Source organism: Diabrotica undecimpunctata, chromosome 2 (assembly GCF_040954645.1).
Source record: "Diabrotica undecimpunctata isolate CICGRU chromosome 2, icDiaUnde3, whole genome shotgun sequence".
In the NCBI taxonomy this organism is placed as follows: domain Eukaryota; kingdom Metazoa; phylum Arthropoda; class Insecta; order Coleoptera; family Chrysomelidae; genus Diabrotica; species Diabrotica undecimpunctata.
Genome location: NC_092804.1, coordinates 155,339,752 through 155,362,550, shown reverse-complemented (window position 1 = coordinate 155,362,550; position 22,799 = coordinate 155,339,752). Strand labels below are relative to the sequence as shown.

At 34.1% G+C, this 22,799-nt stretch overlaps 1 protein-coding gene across 1 annotated transcript in view; it reads right to left on the bottom strand.

Annotated features, from left to right (window-relative positions):
• LOC140435099 (tachykinin-like peptides receptor 86C) overlaps nucleotides 1-22,799 on the bottom strand; it is a 951,389-nt gene that overhangs the window by 264,406 nt on the left and 664,184 nt on the right. The gene's annotated exons all lie outside the window — the stretch shown is intronic.

The following is a 22,799-nucleotide window of genomic DNA, read 5'->3' as shown; positions in this document are numbered from 1 at the left end:
CGATGGACAGAATACATATCACAACTTTTTGATGACAAAGACAGACAAGAAATCTCAAACGAATATACAGATGATACAGGGCCTGATATAATCAGAGAAGAAATAGATTATGCAATCAAACAAGCGAAAAGTAGTAAGGCCCCCGGTCCTGATGAAATTCCCGTAGAACTGCTCAAACTTATGGACGATGAATCTATTAAAATACTCCTAGATCTATTTAACACAATATATAGAACTGGAATAATACCTAGGGAATGGCTCCGTTCGACCTTTATACTACTGCCAAAAAAGGCAAATACAAGAGAATGCAGCGAATATCGTACGATAGCTTTGATGAGTCATGCTCTAAAACTGTTCCTGAAAATAATCCATAATAAGATCTATAGGAAATTAGACGCAGACATCAGTAACACTCAGATGGGATTCAGAAAAGGGCTGGGTACAAGGGAGGCTCTGTTTGCAATGAACGTTCTCTCACAGAGATGCTTAGACATGAACCAAGAAATTTACACCTGCTTTATTGATTTCGAAAAGGCCTTTGACAAAGTACAACATGAACCACTAAGACAAATTCTAATAAAGACAAATATAGACAGCCGAGATATTCGAATTATATGCAACCTATATTGGAATCAAACAGCAAATGTGAAGGTTGAGGGTAGGCTAACAGAAGAAATTCAAATCCGTCGAGGAGTCCGGCAGGGATGCATCTTGTCGCCACTTTTATTTAATCTGTATAGTGAAGCTATTTGTGAACAAGCACTCGAGGAAGAAGATCTTGGTCTGATAATAAATGGTGAGACGATCAACAATATAAGGTATGCTGACGATACGGTTCTCCTAACGGTAACGCTAGTAGAACTACAACATCTCGTTCAAAGTCTCAATATATACTGTAACGGCTTGAAAATTAATTTAAAAAAAACTAAATTTATGGTAATCACGAAATCAAAGAACATCAGAGCTAATCTTGTAATAGATAATACAACGATTGAGCGTGTGTCCTGTTATAAATATCTAGGTGCTTGGATCACAGACGATACTGATCAAACAAAAGAGATTAGATGTAGAATAGAAATCGCTAGATCAGTCATTAATAGAATGCGCAAACTCTTTTGCAATCGTGATATCAACATAAAGTTACGAATACGAATGCTGCGGTGTTATGTCTTTTCTACCCTGTTGTATGGAGTAGAGGCTTGGACACTAAAACAGTTGACCACAAAAAACATCGAAGCTTTCGAGATGTGGTGCTATAGGCGCATTCTCAGAATATCATGGATGGACCGCGTCACTAACACGCAAGTACTCCAAACTTTAGTCAAAAGATGCGAAATTCTAAATGAGATAAAAACTAGAAAGATGGAATACTTGGGGCACATTGTGAGAGGTGAAAAGTACGAACTTATAAGAAATATCATGCAGGGCAAAATTAAGGGCAAAAGAAGTGTGGGAAGAAGAAAAATATCGTGGCTTCGTAATCTACGTGAATGGTTCGGGTGTAGTTCGATTGAACTTTTTAGGCGCGCTGCTAACAAAGTCGCAGTGGCCATGATGATTTCCAATCTCCGCTAGGAGTGGCACGAGAAGAAGAAGAAGCGATAGACTGATAATCGGTGAGAGGATGATGCAAATATAGAGTTTGTTACTTTAGTTCCACATAGTATCTTATATTAGGTAGAGTTTATATGTTTAAAAAGAATAAAGTCCCACCAGTTCCCAGTCCATTGCGAAATCCGGACTGTGTGTTATCTATGCTAGGATCTGATCTGTTGTAAATAATTAAATTAAATTAAATAATTTTAATTAATGTTGTGTTTACAACATGAGGTTTCTGGTGACCTCATATGGTATATAGAAGTCATCGTGTGTGCAGATAACAACATCACCGATTTTTTTAGATTAAGAAAGTAAGCACACATTTTTATAAGAAACTAATATGAAAAATTGCAAAACTGATAGTTTTTTGAAGCAATAGTAGAAAAGATCTCAGAAGACCTAATGAGAAACGCTTGCACAAGACATGTATGCGTAGAAGATTGCCATTGGTAAGAACCAAAATAGAAAATTATCACTCAAAAGTTATTAAATGGAACAATGGTCCTTTGAAGAATAGGGAGGCGCCGGGGCTGCTACCCGACACACGAAAAAAATCATTATGCAAAGAAAAAACTAACATATAAACAATCATCGTTGGAGTATAGGCAAAGACTAACAATGGGACCATAAGAGAAAATGAAGATTTTTTTAATGCACTAACAGACGTATTAGAGAAGACAAAAGGAAAAGAAGATATTCTTCTAACTGAAGATTTTAAAAGCCACATAGGAAAGAAAGATGAGAATATCGAAATAAAATAAGAACAGTTAAACTGGACTTTACGAGAAAGTGTCTACAAATCATTATAGTAGATAGAATAAGAACAGAAAAATTATGGAACAGAATGGAAGTAACATGCTCAATTACAAAAAAGTTGAAAAACAGACCTTTTCGGTGGTTAGGGCATATACAAAGAATGCCAGAGTACAGGGGCCAAAAAAATATTGGACTGGAACCCGCCCGGAAGAAGACGGAGAGAAAGACCTACTTCAAGATGAAAAACGTACATAGGAAATACTGTGATAGATAGAGACCTCAGAGAAGGCAACTGTTAAAATAGAGTGCTGTGGAGAAAAAAAATGGCGAACTCATAATGTAAAAAAGCCAAAGAAGAAGAAAAAAAGATCTAAATGACTATTATTAGTAAACTACAACTAGGGCACCTACTTCTTTGGCAATTTTGATCTCTCTTAGCTTGACATTATCAAGCAATTTTAACATATGAACGTATTTTATGTAAACCTCGTTGGTTAACGGTGACTACGATTAAGGATGTAACACTTTATTGCATTGCTACAAGATCCAAGTTTGATTTCGACTGTAAGAAAATTTTAAAATTAAGAAAATTTGAAGCCAGTAATTTTAAAAAAAGTAGGTATATACCTTTCTTTTTAGCTGTAGCTTTTTCAAAATTCACAATAAAACTCGCTGAAATTACTCAATCCCAATATTTATCGCTCTAAGTAGAGCTATTATGATATCAGTTAGTTGGCTATTTGTCCTACAGCTATTTTTAAGTACTGAATAATTTATATTAACCTACGTACAACATTCTAATGGTAATGTAACTTTGCTGCATAGCAAATATGCCCTTACCTACACTTAGACTGAATAGTAGTTTACACTAACCTAACAATTCACTTCGAAACCTGTATGTTAGAAAATTATTATTTAGATGCTATGCAAATGTGCCTAGAGTTTGTTTGTAAACCGACTGTTTTCTATAAATTAATTAAAAGCTGTGGGAATGCAAGTAGAATTATTAAATTAACACCCCAACATAAACAAGCACATTTAATGTGTGAATACTTATGGCCCAATATTAATCTTGATATATATGTATATATATATATATATATATATATATATATATATATATTAATGTGATATCTAGAATTTTAATTTTAAAACTTTACAAAAAATATATATAAAACATCATTAAAATTTTTGATTGATGATTTATATCACACCTTTCAATTTTGTTATCTCAGGTTTTACTCGTGCTTTAATATCTTTACTTTACAGCTGATGGGTTAGGTCCAAAGAATAACGGAATAAAACAACATAATATGATATGAAAATAATGTAATAAAATAAACTGATTAAAATACCTCCAAAAATTATTAGCATACAATGTTTATCAAACAAAATTCGTTCTACGTACGTGAACCTTCAATAATGCATGGATAATATAATACAACTACAATCTAAGATACAGCTTATTATTCTACATAAACAAATCAAATAATATTCAGTGTCCTTCCTAATGCAATTTTGATATAACGATTGTACCAAGAAAAATTTGTATGAATTATCCAATTCTCTCCACAGCTCCGTGTCCCCTCTTAGAACAAATTTGATCTCCTTCGACTATCGACAACTTATTCACACGTTACTAATATGATATAATATTTTTTAACCCAAAGTTCTCAAATTTAATATATTATGAATGTTTCTCCCGTTGAAACGCTTCCTCTGCCTTGAGTTGTCCAATTCCTTGTTCTATGCAAAATGAACTATCAGTTCTCAGCAGCCTCCTATGTAATTGGCAATATTAAACAAGATATTGCAATTTAGTGCCTTCAATGCTCTCCTTCGAATGCACGTACCTTTCCAATGATGCCAGCCTCTTTTCCTCTCGCCAAACTTAATCTCTCGTTCCGAAATAAACAGCGATACGTAGAATACAAGTAGGAAAAGTTTACTTACAAATTTGTACCAGATCAGCTACCGTCGGACACATTACTTCACCAACTCACAACTTATTCTTTATCACTTACTACCCTTGGATACCACCTCGAAAACCAACCATTCACTTTAAGAAACTCGAACTAACTGACTCTCTCATCTCCTCTATCCATTCATCCAACCTCTCATTATACACACCCATCACCACTTTCCAAATTCTCGGCCAATCAGAAATTTGCATACCACTCCCACCTAAAATCAGAAATACCTACAAACTTTCCTAATTCATATTATTTCTACAAGGACACTTAATTTCTACTGGGTATTTACATATTCCGAACAATCATTTATTTATTAACTATTTTTATTGTCCTTTTCATGGCGCAAATCCGGCTTACGGAACACTTTATGGCTTATGGGGAAAAACCATCGTTAACTTCTATTCATTGTACCCGCACTATTTTACTTGTTATATTTATACAAAAGATTATTTATGACTAAGATTACCTTTGGTTAATTCCAGGCAGCTCGGAGTATTTTTTTTATTTTCTATAATCTCTGAAATATTGATTTCATCGTACATTTAATAGTTTTACCCTTCAATTTTGAAGACCACAACAATATATATACAGAGTGGACTAAAATTCTGGAAACGCATAATTATCCCTTAAACGGATGGTCCGAATGGTACAAAAACTGGGATACGCCCATTCTGCACTATGTAGATTTAAAATTTGGTACTTTTAATGTTGCAATGATTTACCATTTTTCTGATATCACTCGTCACTTTGGTTTTGTAAATACAACATTTGGTATACTGTAATATTAGGACTTCTTACGTCAATACGACTTCAACCATTGTAACACTTTATATTTTATCTAGTTACGAAGATCTTAAATAAATCAAACTTCTCAGTGCCAAATAGTTTTCACGTAGGTAATTCAGTAAATATAATATGCTACGATTTTGACATTAATTCATAAAACTAACAATAGCTTGAGGTTTATTGAACATTTTTGTAAAATAAATTGTATTAATAACTAAAGAAAACAGTCCAATCGTCCGAGGGGTGACCCCTAAAAATCATACGAACATGCAAAATTTTGTCAAGAATATAATCTTAGGACCCCAAAAAAAAATGCAAAAAACTTTCCCACTTTTCCCCCGAGGCTTTCCCCTAAAACCTCCCTCGTAATGGGGCAAAAACGCAAAAAAACGATTTATTAAGAATCTGTACAATGTAGAAAAACATTTCTTAAATAAAAATGTAGCTGAAATAATTTTAAACAAAAATGATAAGTAGCACTGTTTGTGTAAAATGAACCGTTCTCTCAGAAACAACGCTTGAAGCGACCGTTGAATGTCAGTTACGCGAAATCAGTGTTCAATAAAATGTGTATCAGCTCGACGGTAGAAATTCGATATCTTTTGATAAAAGTATTCTATCGACAAAGATCAAGATGCGTTTTGAAGGTAAAAGATGCAGATTTTGCATAGAGCTTTTGTATTTTGCGGTAAATAAACTCAGTTTTTATAAAAATGTTAAATAAATAAACGTGGCGTGATTTTTGCCATTTTTTAAGAATCTCTTGAGATCAATAAAATTGATTACTTTTATTGACCAGTCGTCGTAAAATTTCCAGTCTTAGAGATCAATCTTTAAAACCTATGACATAAAATTTAAATTTTGAGTTGTGACAACAAATACGAGGCATTGGAAATATGAATACAAAACGCAGAATTTAGTTCCACAGCAAACTCTCCTGCAGCTATCTACTTAATTCAATAGCTACTTTACTGTGGACTGTCCAAGTTCCTCATTTTTTATTTTTTTTTTTAATTTTTATTTTTTTTTTTATTATTTATTTCTTATATTTTTTTATTTTATTTTTTTTTATTTATTTTTTAATTTTCTTTTTCTATTATTTTTTTTTTAATTTTTTTTATATGCTAACAAATTACAAAGAAATACTTACTCTATATTTACAATTACAATTTGAGTCTAATATCTAAAACATATTTATACAATAATCTATATAAAAACTCATTGTTTTCTAATGTTAATAAATAATTTAAATTAATGGGATGGTGGACATCGTTCAAAGAATACAGAGAATTTAAAAAATTATTAATCTTATTAGATATAAGAGAACAGTCCAAAATTTTGTACTGTAGGTGTAATTGTAATTGTATTACTTGTAGGTGTAGTTACTAATGGTTGGTGAAAATCCAGCTTAGGTTCCAGTCTGTTAGCAATTATTTTTGTATTCTGTAACTTTCTCTATTAAGGATTTTATTACTTGTAGGTGGTTATTCGTTCCAAAGCCACTCTTAAATCCAGCCTGCTCTAATGGTTGGTGAAAATCCAGTTTAGGTTTCAGTATGTTTCAGTAATTATTCTCATAAATAGCTTATATAAATGATATAACAAGCTGATAGGTCTGTAGTTTCCAATTTCTGTTACATCTTCTTTTTGTGCAATATTATCATAATGGCAATATTCCATTTTTCTGGTGTAACTCCATTTAAAGAGCCAGGCATTTTAAAGGGGTTTTAAAGCTTTTGGCGATAAGAATTGGATTGGAGATAACAACTAAATATTTTGAACTAATCAAAATTAAATATAAAAAAATAAAATGATTTTTACTGACAGAAATTTCGTTTTCGATGCGGTTATGTTACTGGTCGTCAATATTTATCGACTGTCGGTCACGTAAGGTACCAAACAAGCTCTGACTAGTTTGACTAGTAATTCAGTTGCCTTTTTGCTAGCCTAGAGTGCAGTTTACTTTGTTTGCTTTGTTTGATATTTTTCATATTTTCGTAATCCTGTAGTTTCGGTTAAGTTTTTTAATTTATTTTACTGGTGTTTATTCCGTACATAGAAATATCTTCACTTTTTAGTTTTCACACATTCACTAAATTATAAAGTAGTAAATATGAGCAAAAGAAAGTTAACCATAACGGAACTTGAAGATTTAATTGAGAACATATCTGATTTTGATGATAATGAATACTGCGTAGAGGATTTCCACGACGAATCTGGTCATCACAATATTTTCTAACTGGACGAACACGAGTTCAAAATTTAGTAAAAGGACCACTACATAGAGTTCAACTTTCACCTGGAACACGCATTAAAGAACCAATAGATACATTTCGCTTATATTTGACTGAAAATATTGTGGATGACAATAATACATCATCGTGTATTGCAAAATAAACCATGGAAGTCTTATGATAGAATTAAAATGTATGCTTTTTTGATCTCCTCTTCACGCCGGGCATCTAAAATCAAACTATGCAAGTTATGAAGCTTTCAGTTTATGGACCACAGATTTTTCGATTCACTATAGGTATAAATCGGTTCAAAGAGCTTTTGCGTTTTATTCGTTTCGACGACAGAACGACAAAATCCGAGAGACGTAAAAAAGATAAGCTGCATTTAGAGGATAAAAACCATATTTTCATTCCATACTTTATCAATTAATTAATATTTAAATGGGAATAAGCCACAATTAAAGGTTAAAATACATTTATTGACGTTTCAATTTCCACTTCGGAAATCGTTCTCAAAATACAAACATTAGTAAATTAAACAAATTTTGTTTTTGTTACTTAGTGAAAAATTCTTCTAATAATTTAATTTTATCTGACTCATCTATATTGACAATTCAGACATACATTATACATTTTAAAGTAGACGACTTTAAAATGATATTGCCAATATTGTTGAGTTGCGTTCCTGGGACGACTTTACTTATAAGATAGTTCATTCGATTACATGAAATCAACTTTAACGTGAGAATATCCGTCAGAAAAAATCATAACATGTAATTCGTCTTTAAAAAGACAAATACATGCCATGATGACAGTAAAATTCTCCCGTTAGTGATTCCATAGTAAATTATGAGGGAAAAACCAGGAAAAAACCTCATAATACTATCCCGACATGGTAAGTATTTGATCTTGCATTTAGTTTACCTTCAATAAATACCAAATTCCGATTTTATATGTTTGTTATTTAAAAAATATAAATGATGTATTCTCTATATGTTACTGACTTACCAATACTGGTATTTTCCTTTTAATAACTTCCTCTTTCAATATGGGTAACCAGATCCTACTACATTCTGCCGAGGAATTCGCGACGCAATTGGTCTCATTTAGCATAATTAGAGCCGCTTCTTTGATTTTTCTCTTTTTACCATCAGTTTCTTTTAGGACTATATTTGAATCATTCCATTGAACCCTATGTTCATTATCCCATGCATGTTTACATATTTGAGATCTATCAAATTCTCTATTTTTAATATAGGATTGATGTTCACTTATTCTAACATTTAATGGCCTTGATGTTTCACCTAAATAAAACTGATCGCATTCACAAGGTATTTTATAAATGCAATTCTTTGTCCTTTCTTGTTCATTGTTAGGTTTGGTTTTGGACAAAATAGATCTCAACGTGTTTGTTGTTTTGAATGTTGTTGAAATGTTGAATTTATTTCCTATCCTTTTAAGCTTTTCCGATAATCCTTTTATGTATGGTATTGTTATTTTCCTCGTATTATTCCTTGTATATGCTGTAGGATCTCGTTCTAAGTTGTTTTGTTCTATTCGATCGATTGTTGAAAATTCCTTATTTATAAACGATAAAGGATAATCATTTTTTAATAAAACAGTTGTTAACAAATGTTTCTCCTCCAAGAACGAATTTTCGTTAGAACAAGTAATTTTGGCTCTATCGTATAAGGATTTAATGATTCCCTTTTTAATATTAATATTGTGATTTGATTTGAAATTTAAATATCTGTTGGTGTGTGTTGGTTTTCTATACACCTGAGTTTCGTATCCAGTATCGTTCTTAGAGATTAAAACATCCAGAAAAGGTAATGTGTTATTATATTCCTTTTCCATGGTAAATGTTATTGTCTCTTCTTTATCGTTTATATCATTTAGGAATGTGTCCAACAACTCTGATCCATGAGGCCATATTGAGAATACATCATCTACATATCTCCACCATACTGAGGGTTTTAAATTTTGTTTAGAAATAATATTTGTTTCAAAATCTTCCATAAATATATCGGCTAATAATGGAGATAAACTAGAGCCCATTGCTAGTCCAAAACTTTGTTTATAGAATTCATTATTTAGTTGAAAATATGTATTATCAGTACATACTGTTATTAACTCCATTATAGCTGATATATTTAGTCTTGTTCTAGTTGCCAATGTATCATCACTCTCTAATTTTGTCTTGACTATATTTAAAGTCTTATCTAATGGCACATTCGTAAATAAACTATTTATGTCAAAACTTACTAAAGTATTATTTGAATTAAATTCAATATTTGATAATTTATTTAAAAAATGTTGTGTATTTTTTATAAATGTGTCATTTTTATTTGCAATTGGTTTTAAAATATTTAATAAAAATTTTGATAGTTCACTACAAGGAGAATTCATGGTACTACAAATGGGTCTAAGTGGTATATTCGTTTTATGAATTTTCGGTACTCCATAAAAATGAGGGGTCTTACTATAATATAGCTTCAGAACAATAATACTTTATCAAGATAAACTGGCTGCTATCCCGTATAGCAGCCAGTTTATCTTGATAAAGTATGGAATGAAAATATGGTTTTTATCCTCTAAATGCGATTCCATATCTCGGCAAAGAAGGTAACCAACTAGCTACTGGTTTGGGACGTAAAGTGGTAGAATAATTAAGCGAACCTTATTACCGAGCCAACAGGAACGTAACATTTGATAACTATTTTACGGACTTAGATATGGCATATAATATGCTATCTAATGGTTTAACAATTGTTGGCATAGTAAGAAAAATATAAAAGTTTATTCCTTCTGAGTTTCAACCATGTAAGAACAAGGAGCCAGTGTCTTCTACATTTGGTTTTACAAAAAAGGCAAGATTAGTATCATACGTGCCTAAGCCTATGAAAAGTGTCATAGTGTTGTCAACAATGCAGTACTAGAATGAGATTATAGAAGAGATGAATCATAAACCAGAGATTATTCTCGACTATAATAAAACAAAAAGTGTAGTTGGCTCACTCGACCAGATGGTGCATCAATATATGTGCAATGTATGTGTAGAACAAACCGTTGGACTTTTGCATATTTTATGAATATGTTAGATGTATGCTGTCTAGCATCTTATGTTATTTGGATCAATCTGCATCCAAACTGGAACATAAAAATTCACGAAAAAAGACGTCTATTCATAATTGAAACATCAGAACAACTTATAAAGCCCTATATTATCCGCATTGAACGTAGGACTGTCTAAATCAACCAGATCTCTTATAGCGAACTTTGCAGGAGAAGCAACTGCCACAAGTGCCACAACTCAGTCAACACAGAAAAGAAGATGTTACTTATGCCCATTAAAAAAATCAAGAACACAAAAACAAACTTGTAATAGTCACAGCAAGAACGTTTTCAACGAGCACAGCAGTGTAAATCGTGAGTGTATTAGTTGCCTAAGAAAGTAATAAAATGTCGTATCATTGTAGATACTTTAAAATTATAGGTTAAGATTTGCAATTGTTTTTTAATTTTTATAGACCGAGCACTTACTAATTATTACTTTATTAGCTAAAAATAAAAATTGAAAAAAATTGATACCTATTTTATTAATTATAACATAAAATACTATAATATTGTTACTGTGTGTCCTACTACGTCTGTCCTACTACGTCAGAAAAAATAAGTGTCCGGATGAGGGTTAATAGGGTGACTATACGTTTAAAAGACATTGTGCACTTGAAAATTGGTCTCCTGTTTCATCTGTTTCATACATTGGTTCTAAGTCTTCCTATTTAATTTAAAAATTGCTGTTAGAAAAAGCAGACCAAATAATGCTTCAACAGCTGTTTTGTCGATATCTGGTCATTCTATATTTATCTTTATTTTTATATTTCTGCCTTACTAAAGCAAGTCTTTCATTTGTCCTCTTTATTATTTCTTCACGTTACATCATCAGTGAAAATACATTGCCAAATACTTATTGGATTTTGATCTGCCAACAATGTTACAAGGCCTCTTAAACCAAGTAAATGCCTTATCAAATTAATTGCTTACATCGCTCTTCCTACATAATTTGCAGAATCCAATTCTGGCTCACTATGTTCTCGGTCTGTGCTATTTTGTTCTTTCTCAATAACAGACTCTTGTGGTTTCTGTTAGAATTATAAAACATTGTTTTCACTATTTGTCGTATCATCATCAACTTCTATAGGTTGATCATTGTCGACTATGTCATCTTCCAAATCAGCGTGTAGTTCATTATACATTACAATCTTCTTGATTTTTCATGACAATATATAATTTTTTTTATACTGGCAATTTCTCTGCAAGAAAGAATTTATAAAGATATTGCATTTATGGTAACGTGGGGCCGCTGCGGGCCCCAGAGTATGTTATGTGTCCACTAGCGAGAATATAAGAGCATACCTGTAATTGACGTTTGCACTATTTACAGAAGACTGACAAAGTAATACATATTTTAAAGTTCGTGCGTGTTCTTAAATGCGCAATTGTTTTCCAACTAAACTCGTATTTCTCTGGGATACTGAGTGGCACCACGTCAACAGTTGAGGGTTGATTAAAATCTCCGTACAGTGAACGGTAGAATGACGACTGTAATATGTTTGTAAATCTCTGTCTAACAAATATTATTTAATTATTTCACAACTTGGTAATATTAAAAATAATATACCCGTACTAATAAAATAAGATAGTTGAATAAAGTAAAGATATTCAAGTTTAAAATATAGTTTTAGTTTAATTAAAAGTTAACCAGGTAAATTTACCTTACATAATATAACTAACTCATTCCTCCAATCTCGCTGCTTGTTTTCTCTAGTTTTAATCAGTTAAGAACCAACCACAGGTCCCAAAATGGATATTATTAGAGTTTTCTGTATAATATTCGCGCTCATTAAATATTCAACCGGAGTCCGTAGGAGAAGATAATCCGTTTTCATATTACTTCTAAAGTAATCTTATTTTAGAGAATATTCTTGTTGTTTTTGTTGAATATATATATTTAGAAGTTCTTTTAAAAGTAAAAGTCAGATAGTGGCGTCAGTTTTTTCTTATTATCGTAAATATAATATGGGTGAAAAAGGTGAACAGCTACATATATCTTGGTACCAACATTAACAGCCAATAGGATCACTCCAGTGAAATAAAACAACGCATAGGAAAAGCGAGATCGGCGTTTATAATGGTAAAGTCTCTTTTCAGAAGTCACGATTTACCACTTGCTACCAAAATCTCTCTCATTAGATGCTATGTATTTTCTACGTTATTATACGGAGTAGAGGCCTGGACACTTTCCGAAGCTTCTTTAAGAAAACTCGAGGCATTCGAGATGTGGTGTTACAGACGTATTTTAAGAATTTCATGGGTGGATCGTGTGACTAATGTTGAGGTCCTACGTAGAATAGGCAAGGAATGCGAGATTATTAACACCACCAAAGAGCTCAAACTAGAATATCTTGGCCATGTTATGAGGAATGAACAGAGATACGGCTTGTTGCAACTTATTCTTCAGGGCAAGGTATTTGGAAAGAGAGGACCAGGGAGAAGAAGAATATCTTGGCTTCAAAACCTGAGAAAGTGGTTTAATACATCGACAACCGGACTATTCAGAATAGCAGCAAGCAAAGTTAGGATAGCCATGTTGATCGCCAACATCCGGAACGGATAGGCATCGTAAGAAGAAGAAGAAAAAGGTGAAGTAATAAACAAAAAAGAGAATCTCCGATCTACTTGAAGCATCTTACTATTTCTTAATTTAAAAAATATTACTGTTACCACTCAAAAGTAACCAGTAAAACCTAGATTGGTTGCTAATGATTTATACATTTTTGTTTAATAAAAAGATGATAAATCCTTTTTGGCGCAGCCAAATAAAGTCCTTTGGTAATTCAAATCATTAACAAGTTCTACTGGTGTCCAGTTATCAACCACAAAATCAAAGTTTTGTAGCTCTCACAGCTAAAAATCAGCATAACCGTTTGCTCTGGTGTAGAGAAAGAATTTTATGGTACCGGAAATGGAATCAAGGGGTCTTAAGTGACGAATCTTGGTTCTGTTTGAAAATGCAAGGTAGTCGGGCAATAGTGAGAGAGCAACGTGGTGAAAGACGTGAACCAAAATTTGACAGATAGCGGCACGATCACCACACCATGGGAGTTATGGTCTAGCTTTCATCATAATCAATATTTTTTTTGTTTTATTAACTTCATTGAGTACAACAATCTGCCCATTTGGTATGGTAAAAAATGCAGACATGTAGAGAGTTATTCCAGTAAGTAACCTCTTTACAATTCTAAAATTAAAATTTTATTAGTTTGAATACACTTATTATGTTCAGTTGGACAAGTCGGATGGCAATTGTCGTTTTAGTCTACGCACTTCAAAGACGTTTCGCACATTTAGTTGTCGAGGAAACGCATTAGGATGCACTAGCACTCATTCACAGTATTTAGCACTAAAACGTTGTATGGATTCTTTCACGGATTGTCGTGTTGAATTACTTCGTTGGATACATATTATGGCGCATTGACTATGGTACGCAGCACCTTGTTTTGGAATCTCTTTAAGATGTTTGTATTGGAGACGCTAGCAGTGTCCTATAGCTGAATTCCATAAGTCCATATTTGCTTGAAGATGGACTTGGTTGGATTGGACTTTAAAACTATCCAAAGATAGTTTTAAATTGCGTTCAATGACCCAATACATATTTCTCAATTGAAGTCCAAGCTGTTTTCGTTTGTTAAAAATAATGTTTTTCCAAGTTAGACGGCGATCCAAGTGCATGTCAAGATATTTAGCGTCGTCGGATTGAGGAATTAGACAATTATCAATATATACAGGGGGGCATGTTTCTGTACGTAGCGTGAATGTAACATGTATTGACTTAGTTCCATTAGATTTGATGCGCTATACTTTCATCCATTGCTGAATTCTATTTAGATTTGATTGAAGATTTCTTGATGCTGTTGATGGATCTGTGTGGGATGCCAGGATAACAGTGTCATCTGCATAAGTTGCAACAGTAGTTGAACTAGATGTTGGAATGTCCGCTGTGTATAAAAGATATAGAATTGGGCTGAGCCACTCTATGGAGTGTATGGCTATTTGTTCTGTTTTGTTGGATCTGATATTTTTTATAAACCTCCAGGATTCTCTTGATTTGCGGCCGCCAATGTACGTATCTAATTCCTGATATTTTCTCTTCCAGCTTTGATTTTTTGACTCTACTATCTTGGATTTAAATTTATTTACCATTTCTCTATGTTCTCTTTTTTGTTCTTGATCCTTTGTTCCCAGCCATATGTGATATAATTTTTGCTTTTGTTCTTTCATTTCCTGTAGTTCATCATTCCATTAATTATTTGTCTTTCTGAGTTTGTTTACTCTTATATAATGCTTCTTTGGTCGCTTGATGTATTCTATGTAAATCTTCTGTTCTTTTATGTTTGAATTCCTGTGGTAGTTGTTGCTCCAATCTTTTTTTATATAATTCTCTAGTACTATCGTTATCTAAACTTGTTAGATTGTACTGCAGTTGTTCAACTTATGAGTGATTTTCATTTAGATTTTTATTTTGTTGGTGTTTACCATTTTCTCTTAGAGGTAGTATCATTTTGGCTTTTACTAGATGGTGGTCACTTCCACATTCGGCTCCTCGAAACACTTTTACGTCATGCACTTTTATTTTAAATTTTTATTTCATTATTAGGTAATCAATTACTGGTCTTAAGTTTCTTGTAGGCTGGGTCCATGTATATGTATATATTTCCTTATGTTTGATATACCCATTCATGATCTTTAGTGAATTGTGTCTACACATTTCTATTAAGTTATTGCCATTGTCGTTTGTAGTGTTTGCTCCATATGGTCTTATTGTTTTATCGTTTATTCTTCTACCAGTTCTTGGATTGAGGTCACCTAGTATAATAGTTTCCCTTGTTTGACCTATTTGAGAAATAGTTTCATCTAGGACTTCATATTATTTTGTTTTTTCTTCTAGGCGTGCATCATCATTCGGAACGTATGTGCCTATTATTGTCATTTTTGATCCTTTCAGGTTAAGGTTGATCTTTATGATTCTTTCGTATACTGCATGCCAGTTCGATATATTCTTATTCTTCGGTATTTTTAGAGATATTTTATCCTTTATTTTCCAAGAATGAGTTGCAATAATACCTAACTACTTTATATATATATATATATATATATATATATATATATATATATATATATATATATATATATAATATAAAATATAAAAAATATAAAGGTTATATGAGTTTGGTCTATTTTTAAAACTTTTAAACAGTTTTAAAGTAATGGTTTTTCTGTAACCTTTCAACAGAAAATTGAGCTTCTAAGTTCTTCACGTACACCTACTCAACACCAAGCCCGAAGTAATTTTCAATTCTTACCGAAGGATCGTCCCACTTGAACTACCGAAATAAAAGCAAGTCGATAATCAATTTGTAAAGGCATACACTCTTTCACAACAAAAAGCAAAGCCGTATGCGTGTTGCTTAAATTGCAAGTTTAAAAGCATTTCCGTGCAACTTAATTCGATTCGAGCGTTTATCTCCATTCGTTTGGGGAATTTTCGACTTTGTTCAGCAAATGAATGGGAATAAAAAGGCAGACAAAATGAGAAAGGTGAGGTTAATATTTCAGTTTTCTACTTTGCTTACTCTGCTGGAAAAGCGAAATGAGATTTGGCGCGGCTCTGTTTGAGAGGATTTTACGATTTTAAATCGTTTCGTTTAATTATTCAAGTAATATTGCGTTTATTTTAGTGAATTAATTCTTACTGAAGTGTTTGTACTTGTTAATATATACCTATATACTAAAAGTATATAATTACAAGATAAACCGGCAGAATAGAATCTCGCCAACTTATAACTAACTCATTAACAAACAACAATCGATTTAAAACTGTGAAAATATGTGGTATGATATAACCTTTGCATTTAAATATAAGAAACAAATGGAGGACTAAATCAGGCTTGCTCTAGTATTTGGTGAAAATCTAGCTTAGATCCCAGTCTGTTAGTAATTGTTATCATAAAGATATTACGATTTAAATGGGAATAAGCCACAATTAAAGGTTAAAGTAGGTTTATTGACGTTTCAATTTCCACTTCGGAAATCGTTCTTAAAATACAAACATTAGTAAATTAAACAAATTTTGTTTTTGAAATTTGTTCAACAAAAAACAAAATTTGTTTAATTTACTAATGTTTATATTTTGAGAATAGAGAAGATTAACTATAACAAGAAGACATTTTCTAACAAAAGTAGAGCTTCACGAAGAAATTGACAAGCGTACAATTACATTACAATTAATTAAATATGTATATATTTCATATTCTTAAATTTTTGTTCATTTTTCATTATTTTTAGTCTCATTATCAATTAGTTCAATTAGGCAAGTCCTTATCCTCAATTTCTTGCAGTTTTTGTTTGTGTCTGTTGTGTTAATATTGCTAGGCATGTCCGTAGAATATTATTTTCTCTTTTTTGTTTCTCGAGCTATCCGATCTTGTCTCGGATATCCTTTTATATTGTTTAATTTCTTGGTTTTCTTTTTTAACTCTTTCGTAGTTTTTCTGTAGTATTAGCTTTTCTTGTATTAGCATATTTACTTATTATGTTTTATATATTTTTTGATTTGTTTAGGATATATCATAATATAATATTACACTTTTAGTTTTATAAAAATGCATTTCATTATATTAAACTATTGTCCAAATCCATTTTTTAATTTTTGTTTGATATGACAAATCAATCAAAAGATATGAAAAATCAAAAAAGCCACGCGGAGAGCAGAGCATTATGGCAGAGAACTTAAAATATGGAGAAGAGGCTTTATGAGCTAACAGTAGAAGTGTGAGATGTCGAAGAAATGCCCAAAAAATGGAACAAGTCCATTAGAATTCTTTAACATAACAAGGGAGGATGAAGTGAATGCGCAAACTATAGAGGAATATCCTTGTTAGAGGTAATATACAAAGTGCTCGCCATATTAATTAAAAAACAATTAGGAATATATCTGAAGAAGAATCTGATAGAATACCAGGGAGGATTTTGCAAGAAAACATAAACAATCCATAAAATTTACAGCACAAGCAATTTTCAGTGATTACAAAGCCGCCTAGAATACAATAGGTACAAACAAATAAACGCGCTAAAAGAATCCCAAGTGCCAGAAAAAATGGCCCATCTCAGAAGAATTTATAGTGAAAAAAGATGTTCGCTACGGACACTGGTTTTCTACCTTACTATTTAATATAGTACTAGAAAAAATTGTAGGGTTAGTGGGATACATAGGTGGGGCACTCTTTTCTACAAAGAGCAGCAATGCTTAGTGTACGCTGATGATGTGTTTCTTATTGCAAGAAATGTAATAAATCTGGCAAGTTTAGCAAAAAGACTGATTCGGGAAAGCTCCAAAATTTTTTTTGGAAATTTGCACGGGAGTGAATCGGTGAAATCATTACATATGTAAGATAATAAGTAAGAGAGACACAGAAGATATATTTTCTCTCTCTTCCTCTCTCGAGAATAAAAATGTTCCTTTAATATATATATTTAATATTATATATATTATATATATAATATTATATATATATATAATATTATATATAGATATCTAATATAATATTTATTAATATTATTATTTATGTGATATGTTTTGTATTATTTATTAAATGTTCCTAATTATTTTAGACTTTTGTATTTTAAAATAATAATCTCAATAAATCACTGTATGACCGAGAACTGTCAATTTTGAAATGCGTTTGTGTCATGTCTAATTGGCAAATATTTTACGTGTTTGGTTCATACGCTGGTGTATGTGAGTTCGAATCCCATTATGAATTTCCTTTTTTATTTTTGAAATATTTAAAAACCCCACGTTAATTTTATTAAATATATGTAAGTAATATACGCAAAAATGGTAAATTTTAAAATAAAATGAAAATTGTATATAATCCGAGTTGTTGGTTTTTGAAGTTATACTTCTAGACGCGCGTTCGACTTTGGAAATTTGCACGGGAGTCAATCGGAAATTTGCATGAGAGTAACAAGCCTCGTTAGGCATGTTAAATTATAAATTAAAACTTGTAAATATGTATAATAGTGGACTAGTTGTTCGGATCCCACGTTGTGGCCGTGGTAACCCAGGTTCGAATTCTGGTCACGCCAATGTGCTAACATGTCACGGTGAGGTAAGTTTTTGTTTTTTTTTGTTAAAAAATATTTAAAAATATTAATTACTGGGTTTAAAACAATAAAATGTATTTTGAACAAATTTTTACAAACAGGTGTATATAAAAAATACTCTAACCCGCTCCAAAAAAAATTTGTTTTGAAAAAATTATTGTTGGAAACGAAAAATTCGATAATAGGGTAGGATTAATAATGATACTTTTGTTTATCTATATAAAAATAACAATTTTACAAATTTTTAATGAAGTTTAGAATAAAAATTTTACAACAACGATTCATTGCTCAGTTTTTTAAGTTATAAGCGTATATTAAACATATGCGTAAGTTATGTATATTGTCATTTTTAAATACTTATGACTATTGCATTTTAATTTGTATTGTATTATTATATTGAATTTGTTGCAGTGTATTGTATTGTATTTTTATATTAATAACAAAATAAACAATGAATTTTACTACAGAGTATGTGTAAAAATTTTTTTTTGCATTCAACTCCTTTCATACATATATGAAAATAAAAATATACATTTTCATCAAAATATTATTATATTTTGACGAAATCCTCCTATTACAAAAGCTGACAGGAAGAAAGGACATTGACATTAAAAGGATCAGACAGATTAGAGACTAAGGAATATCACTGGAGTTGGTCGGAGGACGGGAAAAGGCAGAGGAAGTGAAGAAACTTCTCTCTGATAATACGTGCGTGTCGAGAGCAGTGGCAAAAGGAGGCATCGTGAAGAGAAGAATCTTAGTACAGGAAATCCCACCCAATACAACAAAGGAAGAGATCCAAAAGGCCACAGAGGAAGCAGCTGGAAAAGAGCGGGTCTGTGACATTATAAAAATTTGGACCGAGACACGAGGCGCAGTAAGAGGGATGATGAGTGCCGTGATCGATGTGGATGAAGATGTTGCCGAAAAGATCTTGCAAATGAAAAGAATAAAAGTAGACTACACATCCTGCCGAGTAATAAAATCAAGGTTAGAAATACCGAGATGCTTGAGATGTCTTGCCTTTGGACACAAACAATGGCACTGCAAGGGGCAGAACAGAAGAGGATGTTGCTTCCGATGTGGCAAAGAGGGTCACATAGCGCTGGAATGCAAGGAAGAAACAACCAGATGCCTCAACTGCGACGTGAATGGACATGTGGCAAATTCAAGAATATGCCCAAAGTTCAACCGACTGGTTGAAAATAGAAATAACTGAGGACTAGTTCCAAGAGTATGAGAGTGTAAAAGAGAGCGCGAAAGAAATCCAAGGTTTAGAAATGGCAAACAAAGAAAACATGACTCGAGAGCTGAAAGTGCTCCAAACTAATGTGGGAATGGCAAGACTAGCACATGATCTTGCTGAGACGGCCGCAGTAGAAAAGAACATCGATGTGCTGGTGACGGCGGAACCAAATTCAACAGCGGTGAAAAGAAGAGGATGGTTTGTAGATACGACTGGGAGAGCTGCTGTACGAATCTACAATAGGAAACTGCGAGTGTATGAAATTAAGCCGAAAGAAGGATATGTGATTGTTCGGATGGAGGGGGTGCGACTGGTCTGCTGTTATATTTCTCCAAACGTGACGGTGGGCGAGTACGAGATGAAGATAGACGAGATCATGCAGGAAGTGGGAAACACAGGAGGAGAATACGTAGTGCTGGGAGATTTTAACGCAAAATCAGCGGACTGGGGATCTCCCATCACCGATGCTCGCGGCAGGATACTAACTGACTGGGTGGGTGCTCTAGACCTAGTGGTTCTGAACACAGGTCTGGAACCTACGTTTGTTAGGAGAGGTACAGGTACGTACATTGACGTGAGCATGGCGACACAAGAAATAGCGGCGAAAGCAGTAGGTTGGAAGGTTTTGCCAGACTACACTGGAACTGAACATCAATACATTGAGTTCTCGATAACTGGAAAGGGAACCACTAACACGGTCCGTGCATCCGGGACGTCGGTGGGCAGATGCGGCGATGGGAATGACTGGAAAGTATACGAGGAACTAATTAAATGGATAGTGAGCATAATGCAGGGTCAATCACCGACAGTGGAAAGCCTGGAGAGAGTCATTAAAGAAGCGATGGAAGGAAGCAAGATTGGTCGCCAAGATGTCAACAGGATGGCATATTGGTGGAATGCGGACATCGAGGCACTAAGAATAGTATGTATAGCAATGAGAAGAACGTTAACAAGAGCAAGAGGTAGAGCAGGAATCAACCCTGAGATCATCGAGGAGATCGAGGAAGAGTACCGCGCAAGGAAGAGGGAACTGTACAGTAAAATCCGTACAGAAAAAAGAAGGCACTGGAAAGAGTTGTGTGAACAGCTAGATGAGGACATCTGGGATCAGGGGTACAAGATCGTCATGAAGAAGTTCCATGCGTATTCTCCTTACGAAATGCCTATGGATAAGAAGCTTGAGGTAACAAGAGAGCTCTTTCCGGACGGCAGATGTCATGGTGTATGGAGGGATGAAGGAGCTGAGCGAGCTGTACCCTTTACCATGGATGAACTTATCGAGGCATTGGGTTCACTGAAGACTCGTAGGTCCCCAGGACTAGATCAGATACCACCTGAGGCGGTGAAGGGTCTAGGACGGGTGGAACCTGCGTGGCTTCTGGAACATATGAATGCACTGCTGGAAGCACAAACTTTTCCTGAGCCTTGGAGGACATCGAGGTTAATACTGCTTCCCAAAGCTAGGGAAAAGTATCGCCCCATCTGTCTGCTTCCATGCATCAGTAAGCTGTATGAAAGGATGCTGCGAGTACGCATAGACGACATGATTGAGAGGTCAGGTGGTTTATCAAGGAGCAATTTGGTTTTTGTAAAGGGAAAAGCACGATTGATGCAATCATGAGTGTACTCGAAGCATTGCGCAACAGAGGGGATGAACATCGCTGGGCGGCTCTGCTGTTGTTTGATGTTAAGAATGCATTCAATACGTTGCAGTGGAACGAGGTAATGAATGCAATGGAGGAGAGAGAATGTCCTGGTTACCTGATGAATGTGGTGGCGGAGTATCTGTCCGAGAGAAGGATTATGGTGGAAAAGGGCACGATCGTGGACGTGAAGGCCGGGGTACTCCAGGGATCTGTCTTGGGCCCGACGCTATGGAATCTGGCATATGACGGGGTTATACACTGTGAATACGGAGAGGGTACAACCCCCTTCGCATTCGCGGATGACCTCGCTGTACTGGTAGTGGCTCGGGATGAGCCAGATCTCAAATACCGGGTTAGAAACGCAGGCGGCGTCGTAAAGAAATGGATGACGCAGCACGGACTGAAACTTGCGACAGAGAAAACCGAAGCCATCATTCTGAAGGGGACAAGGAATAGGCAAACAATTGAATTAAAATGTGCGGGAGCATGTCTAACACCTAGGAAACAAGTAAAGTATCTAGGAGTGACATTGCACCAGAATGGAAAATGGGGAGAGCACGTGCGGGAGGTGGTCCGGAAGGCTGTGAATAGTACGGCTGCGTTGGGGAGGGTGATGCCGAACATTGGAGGACCCAAATCCGAAAGGAGGAGGGTCTTACACGGTGTTGAACAATCGATCGTCCTCTACGCGGCACCAGTCTGGAGCGAGGCGGTAGAGATAACTGCCTGTAGGAGTCTCATGACACGAGTAGACAGAACAAGTCTGTTGCGAGTGGCATGCGCCTACAGGACTGTGTCTGCGGCAGCCTTATGGACCATCATTGGATGTGTTCCGTTGCATGTTTTGGCGGTGGAAAGAAAAGAGCTTTATGAGAGAAGAGGTCCAAACCTTACTGTGGCCGAGAAAAGACAGGAAAGGGAAAGGTCAGTTGAAAGATGGCAAGAAGAATGGAACAACACGAAAGATGTGGCACAGTGGACGAAAATGCTGATCCCGAACATAAGAGATTGGGTGGACTGTGGCCACAGGCGACTGGATTATTTCCTGACGCAGGTGGTCACAGGACACGGGTGTTTTAGGGCCTACCTCTATAGGATCGAAAAGGCTGATACAGATAAATGCCTATACTGTGGATACTCGGACACTGTGACACATACGATGTTAGATTGCAGCAGATGGATAGTAAAAAGGAACAGAATGGAGAGAGAGACAGGTGTGAATTTTGTTACAGTGAGAGAAATGATTGAGAGAATGATTGAAAATAAATTAGTTTGGACTAACATACACAGCTATATCCGTGCAGTGATCAAGAAAAAGGAAGAGGAAGAA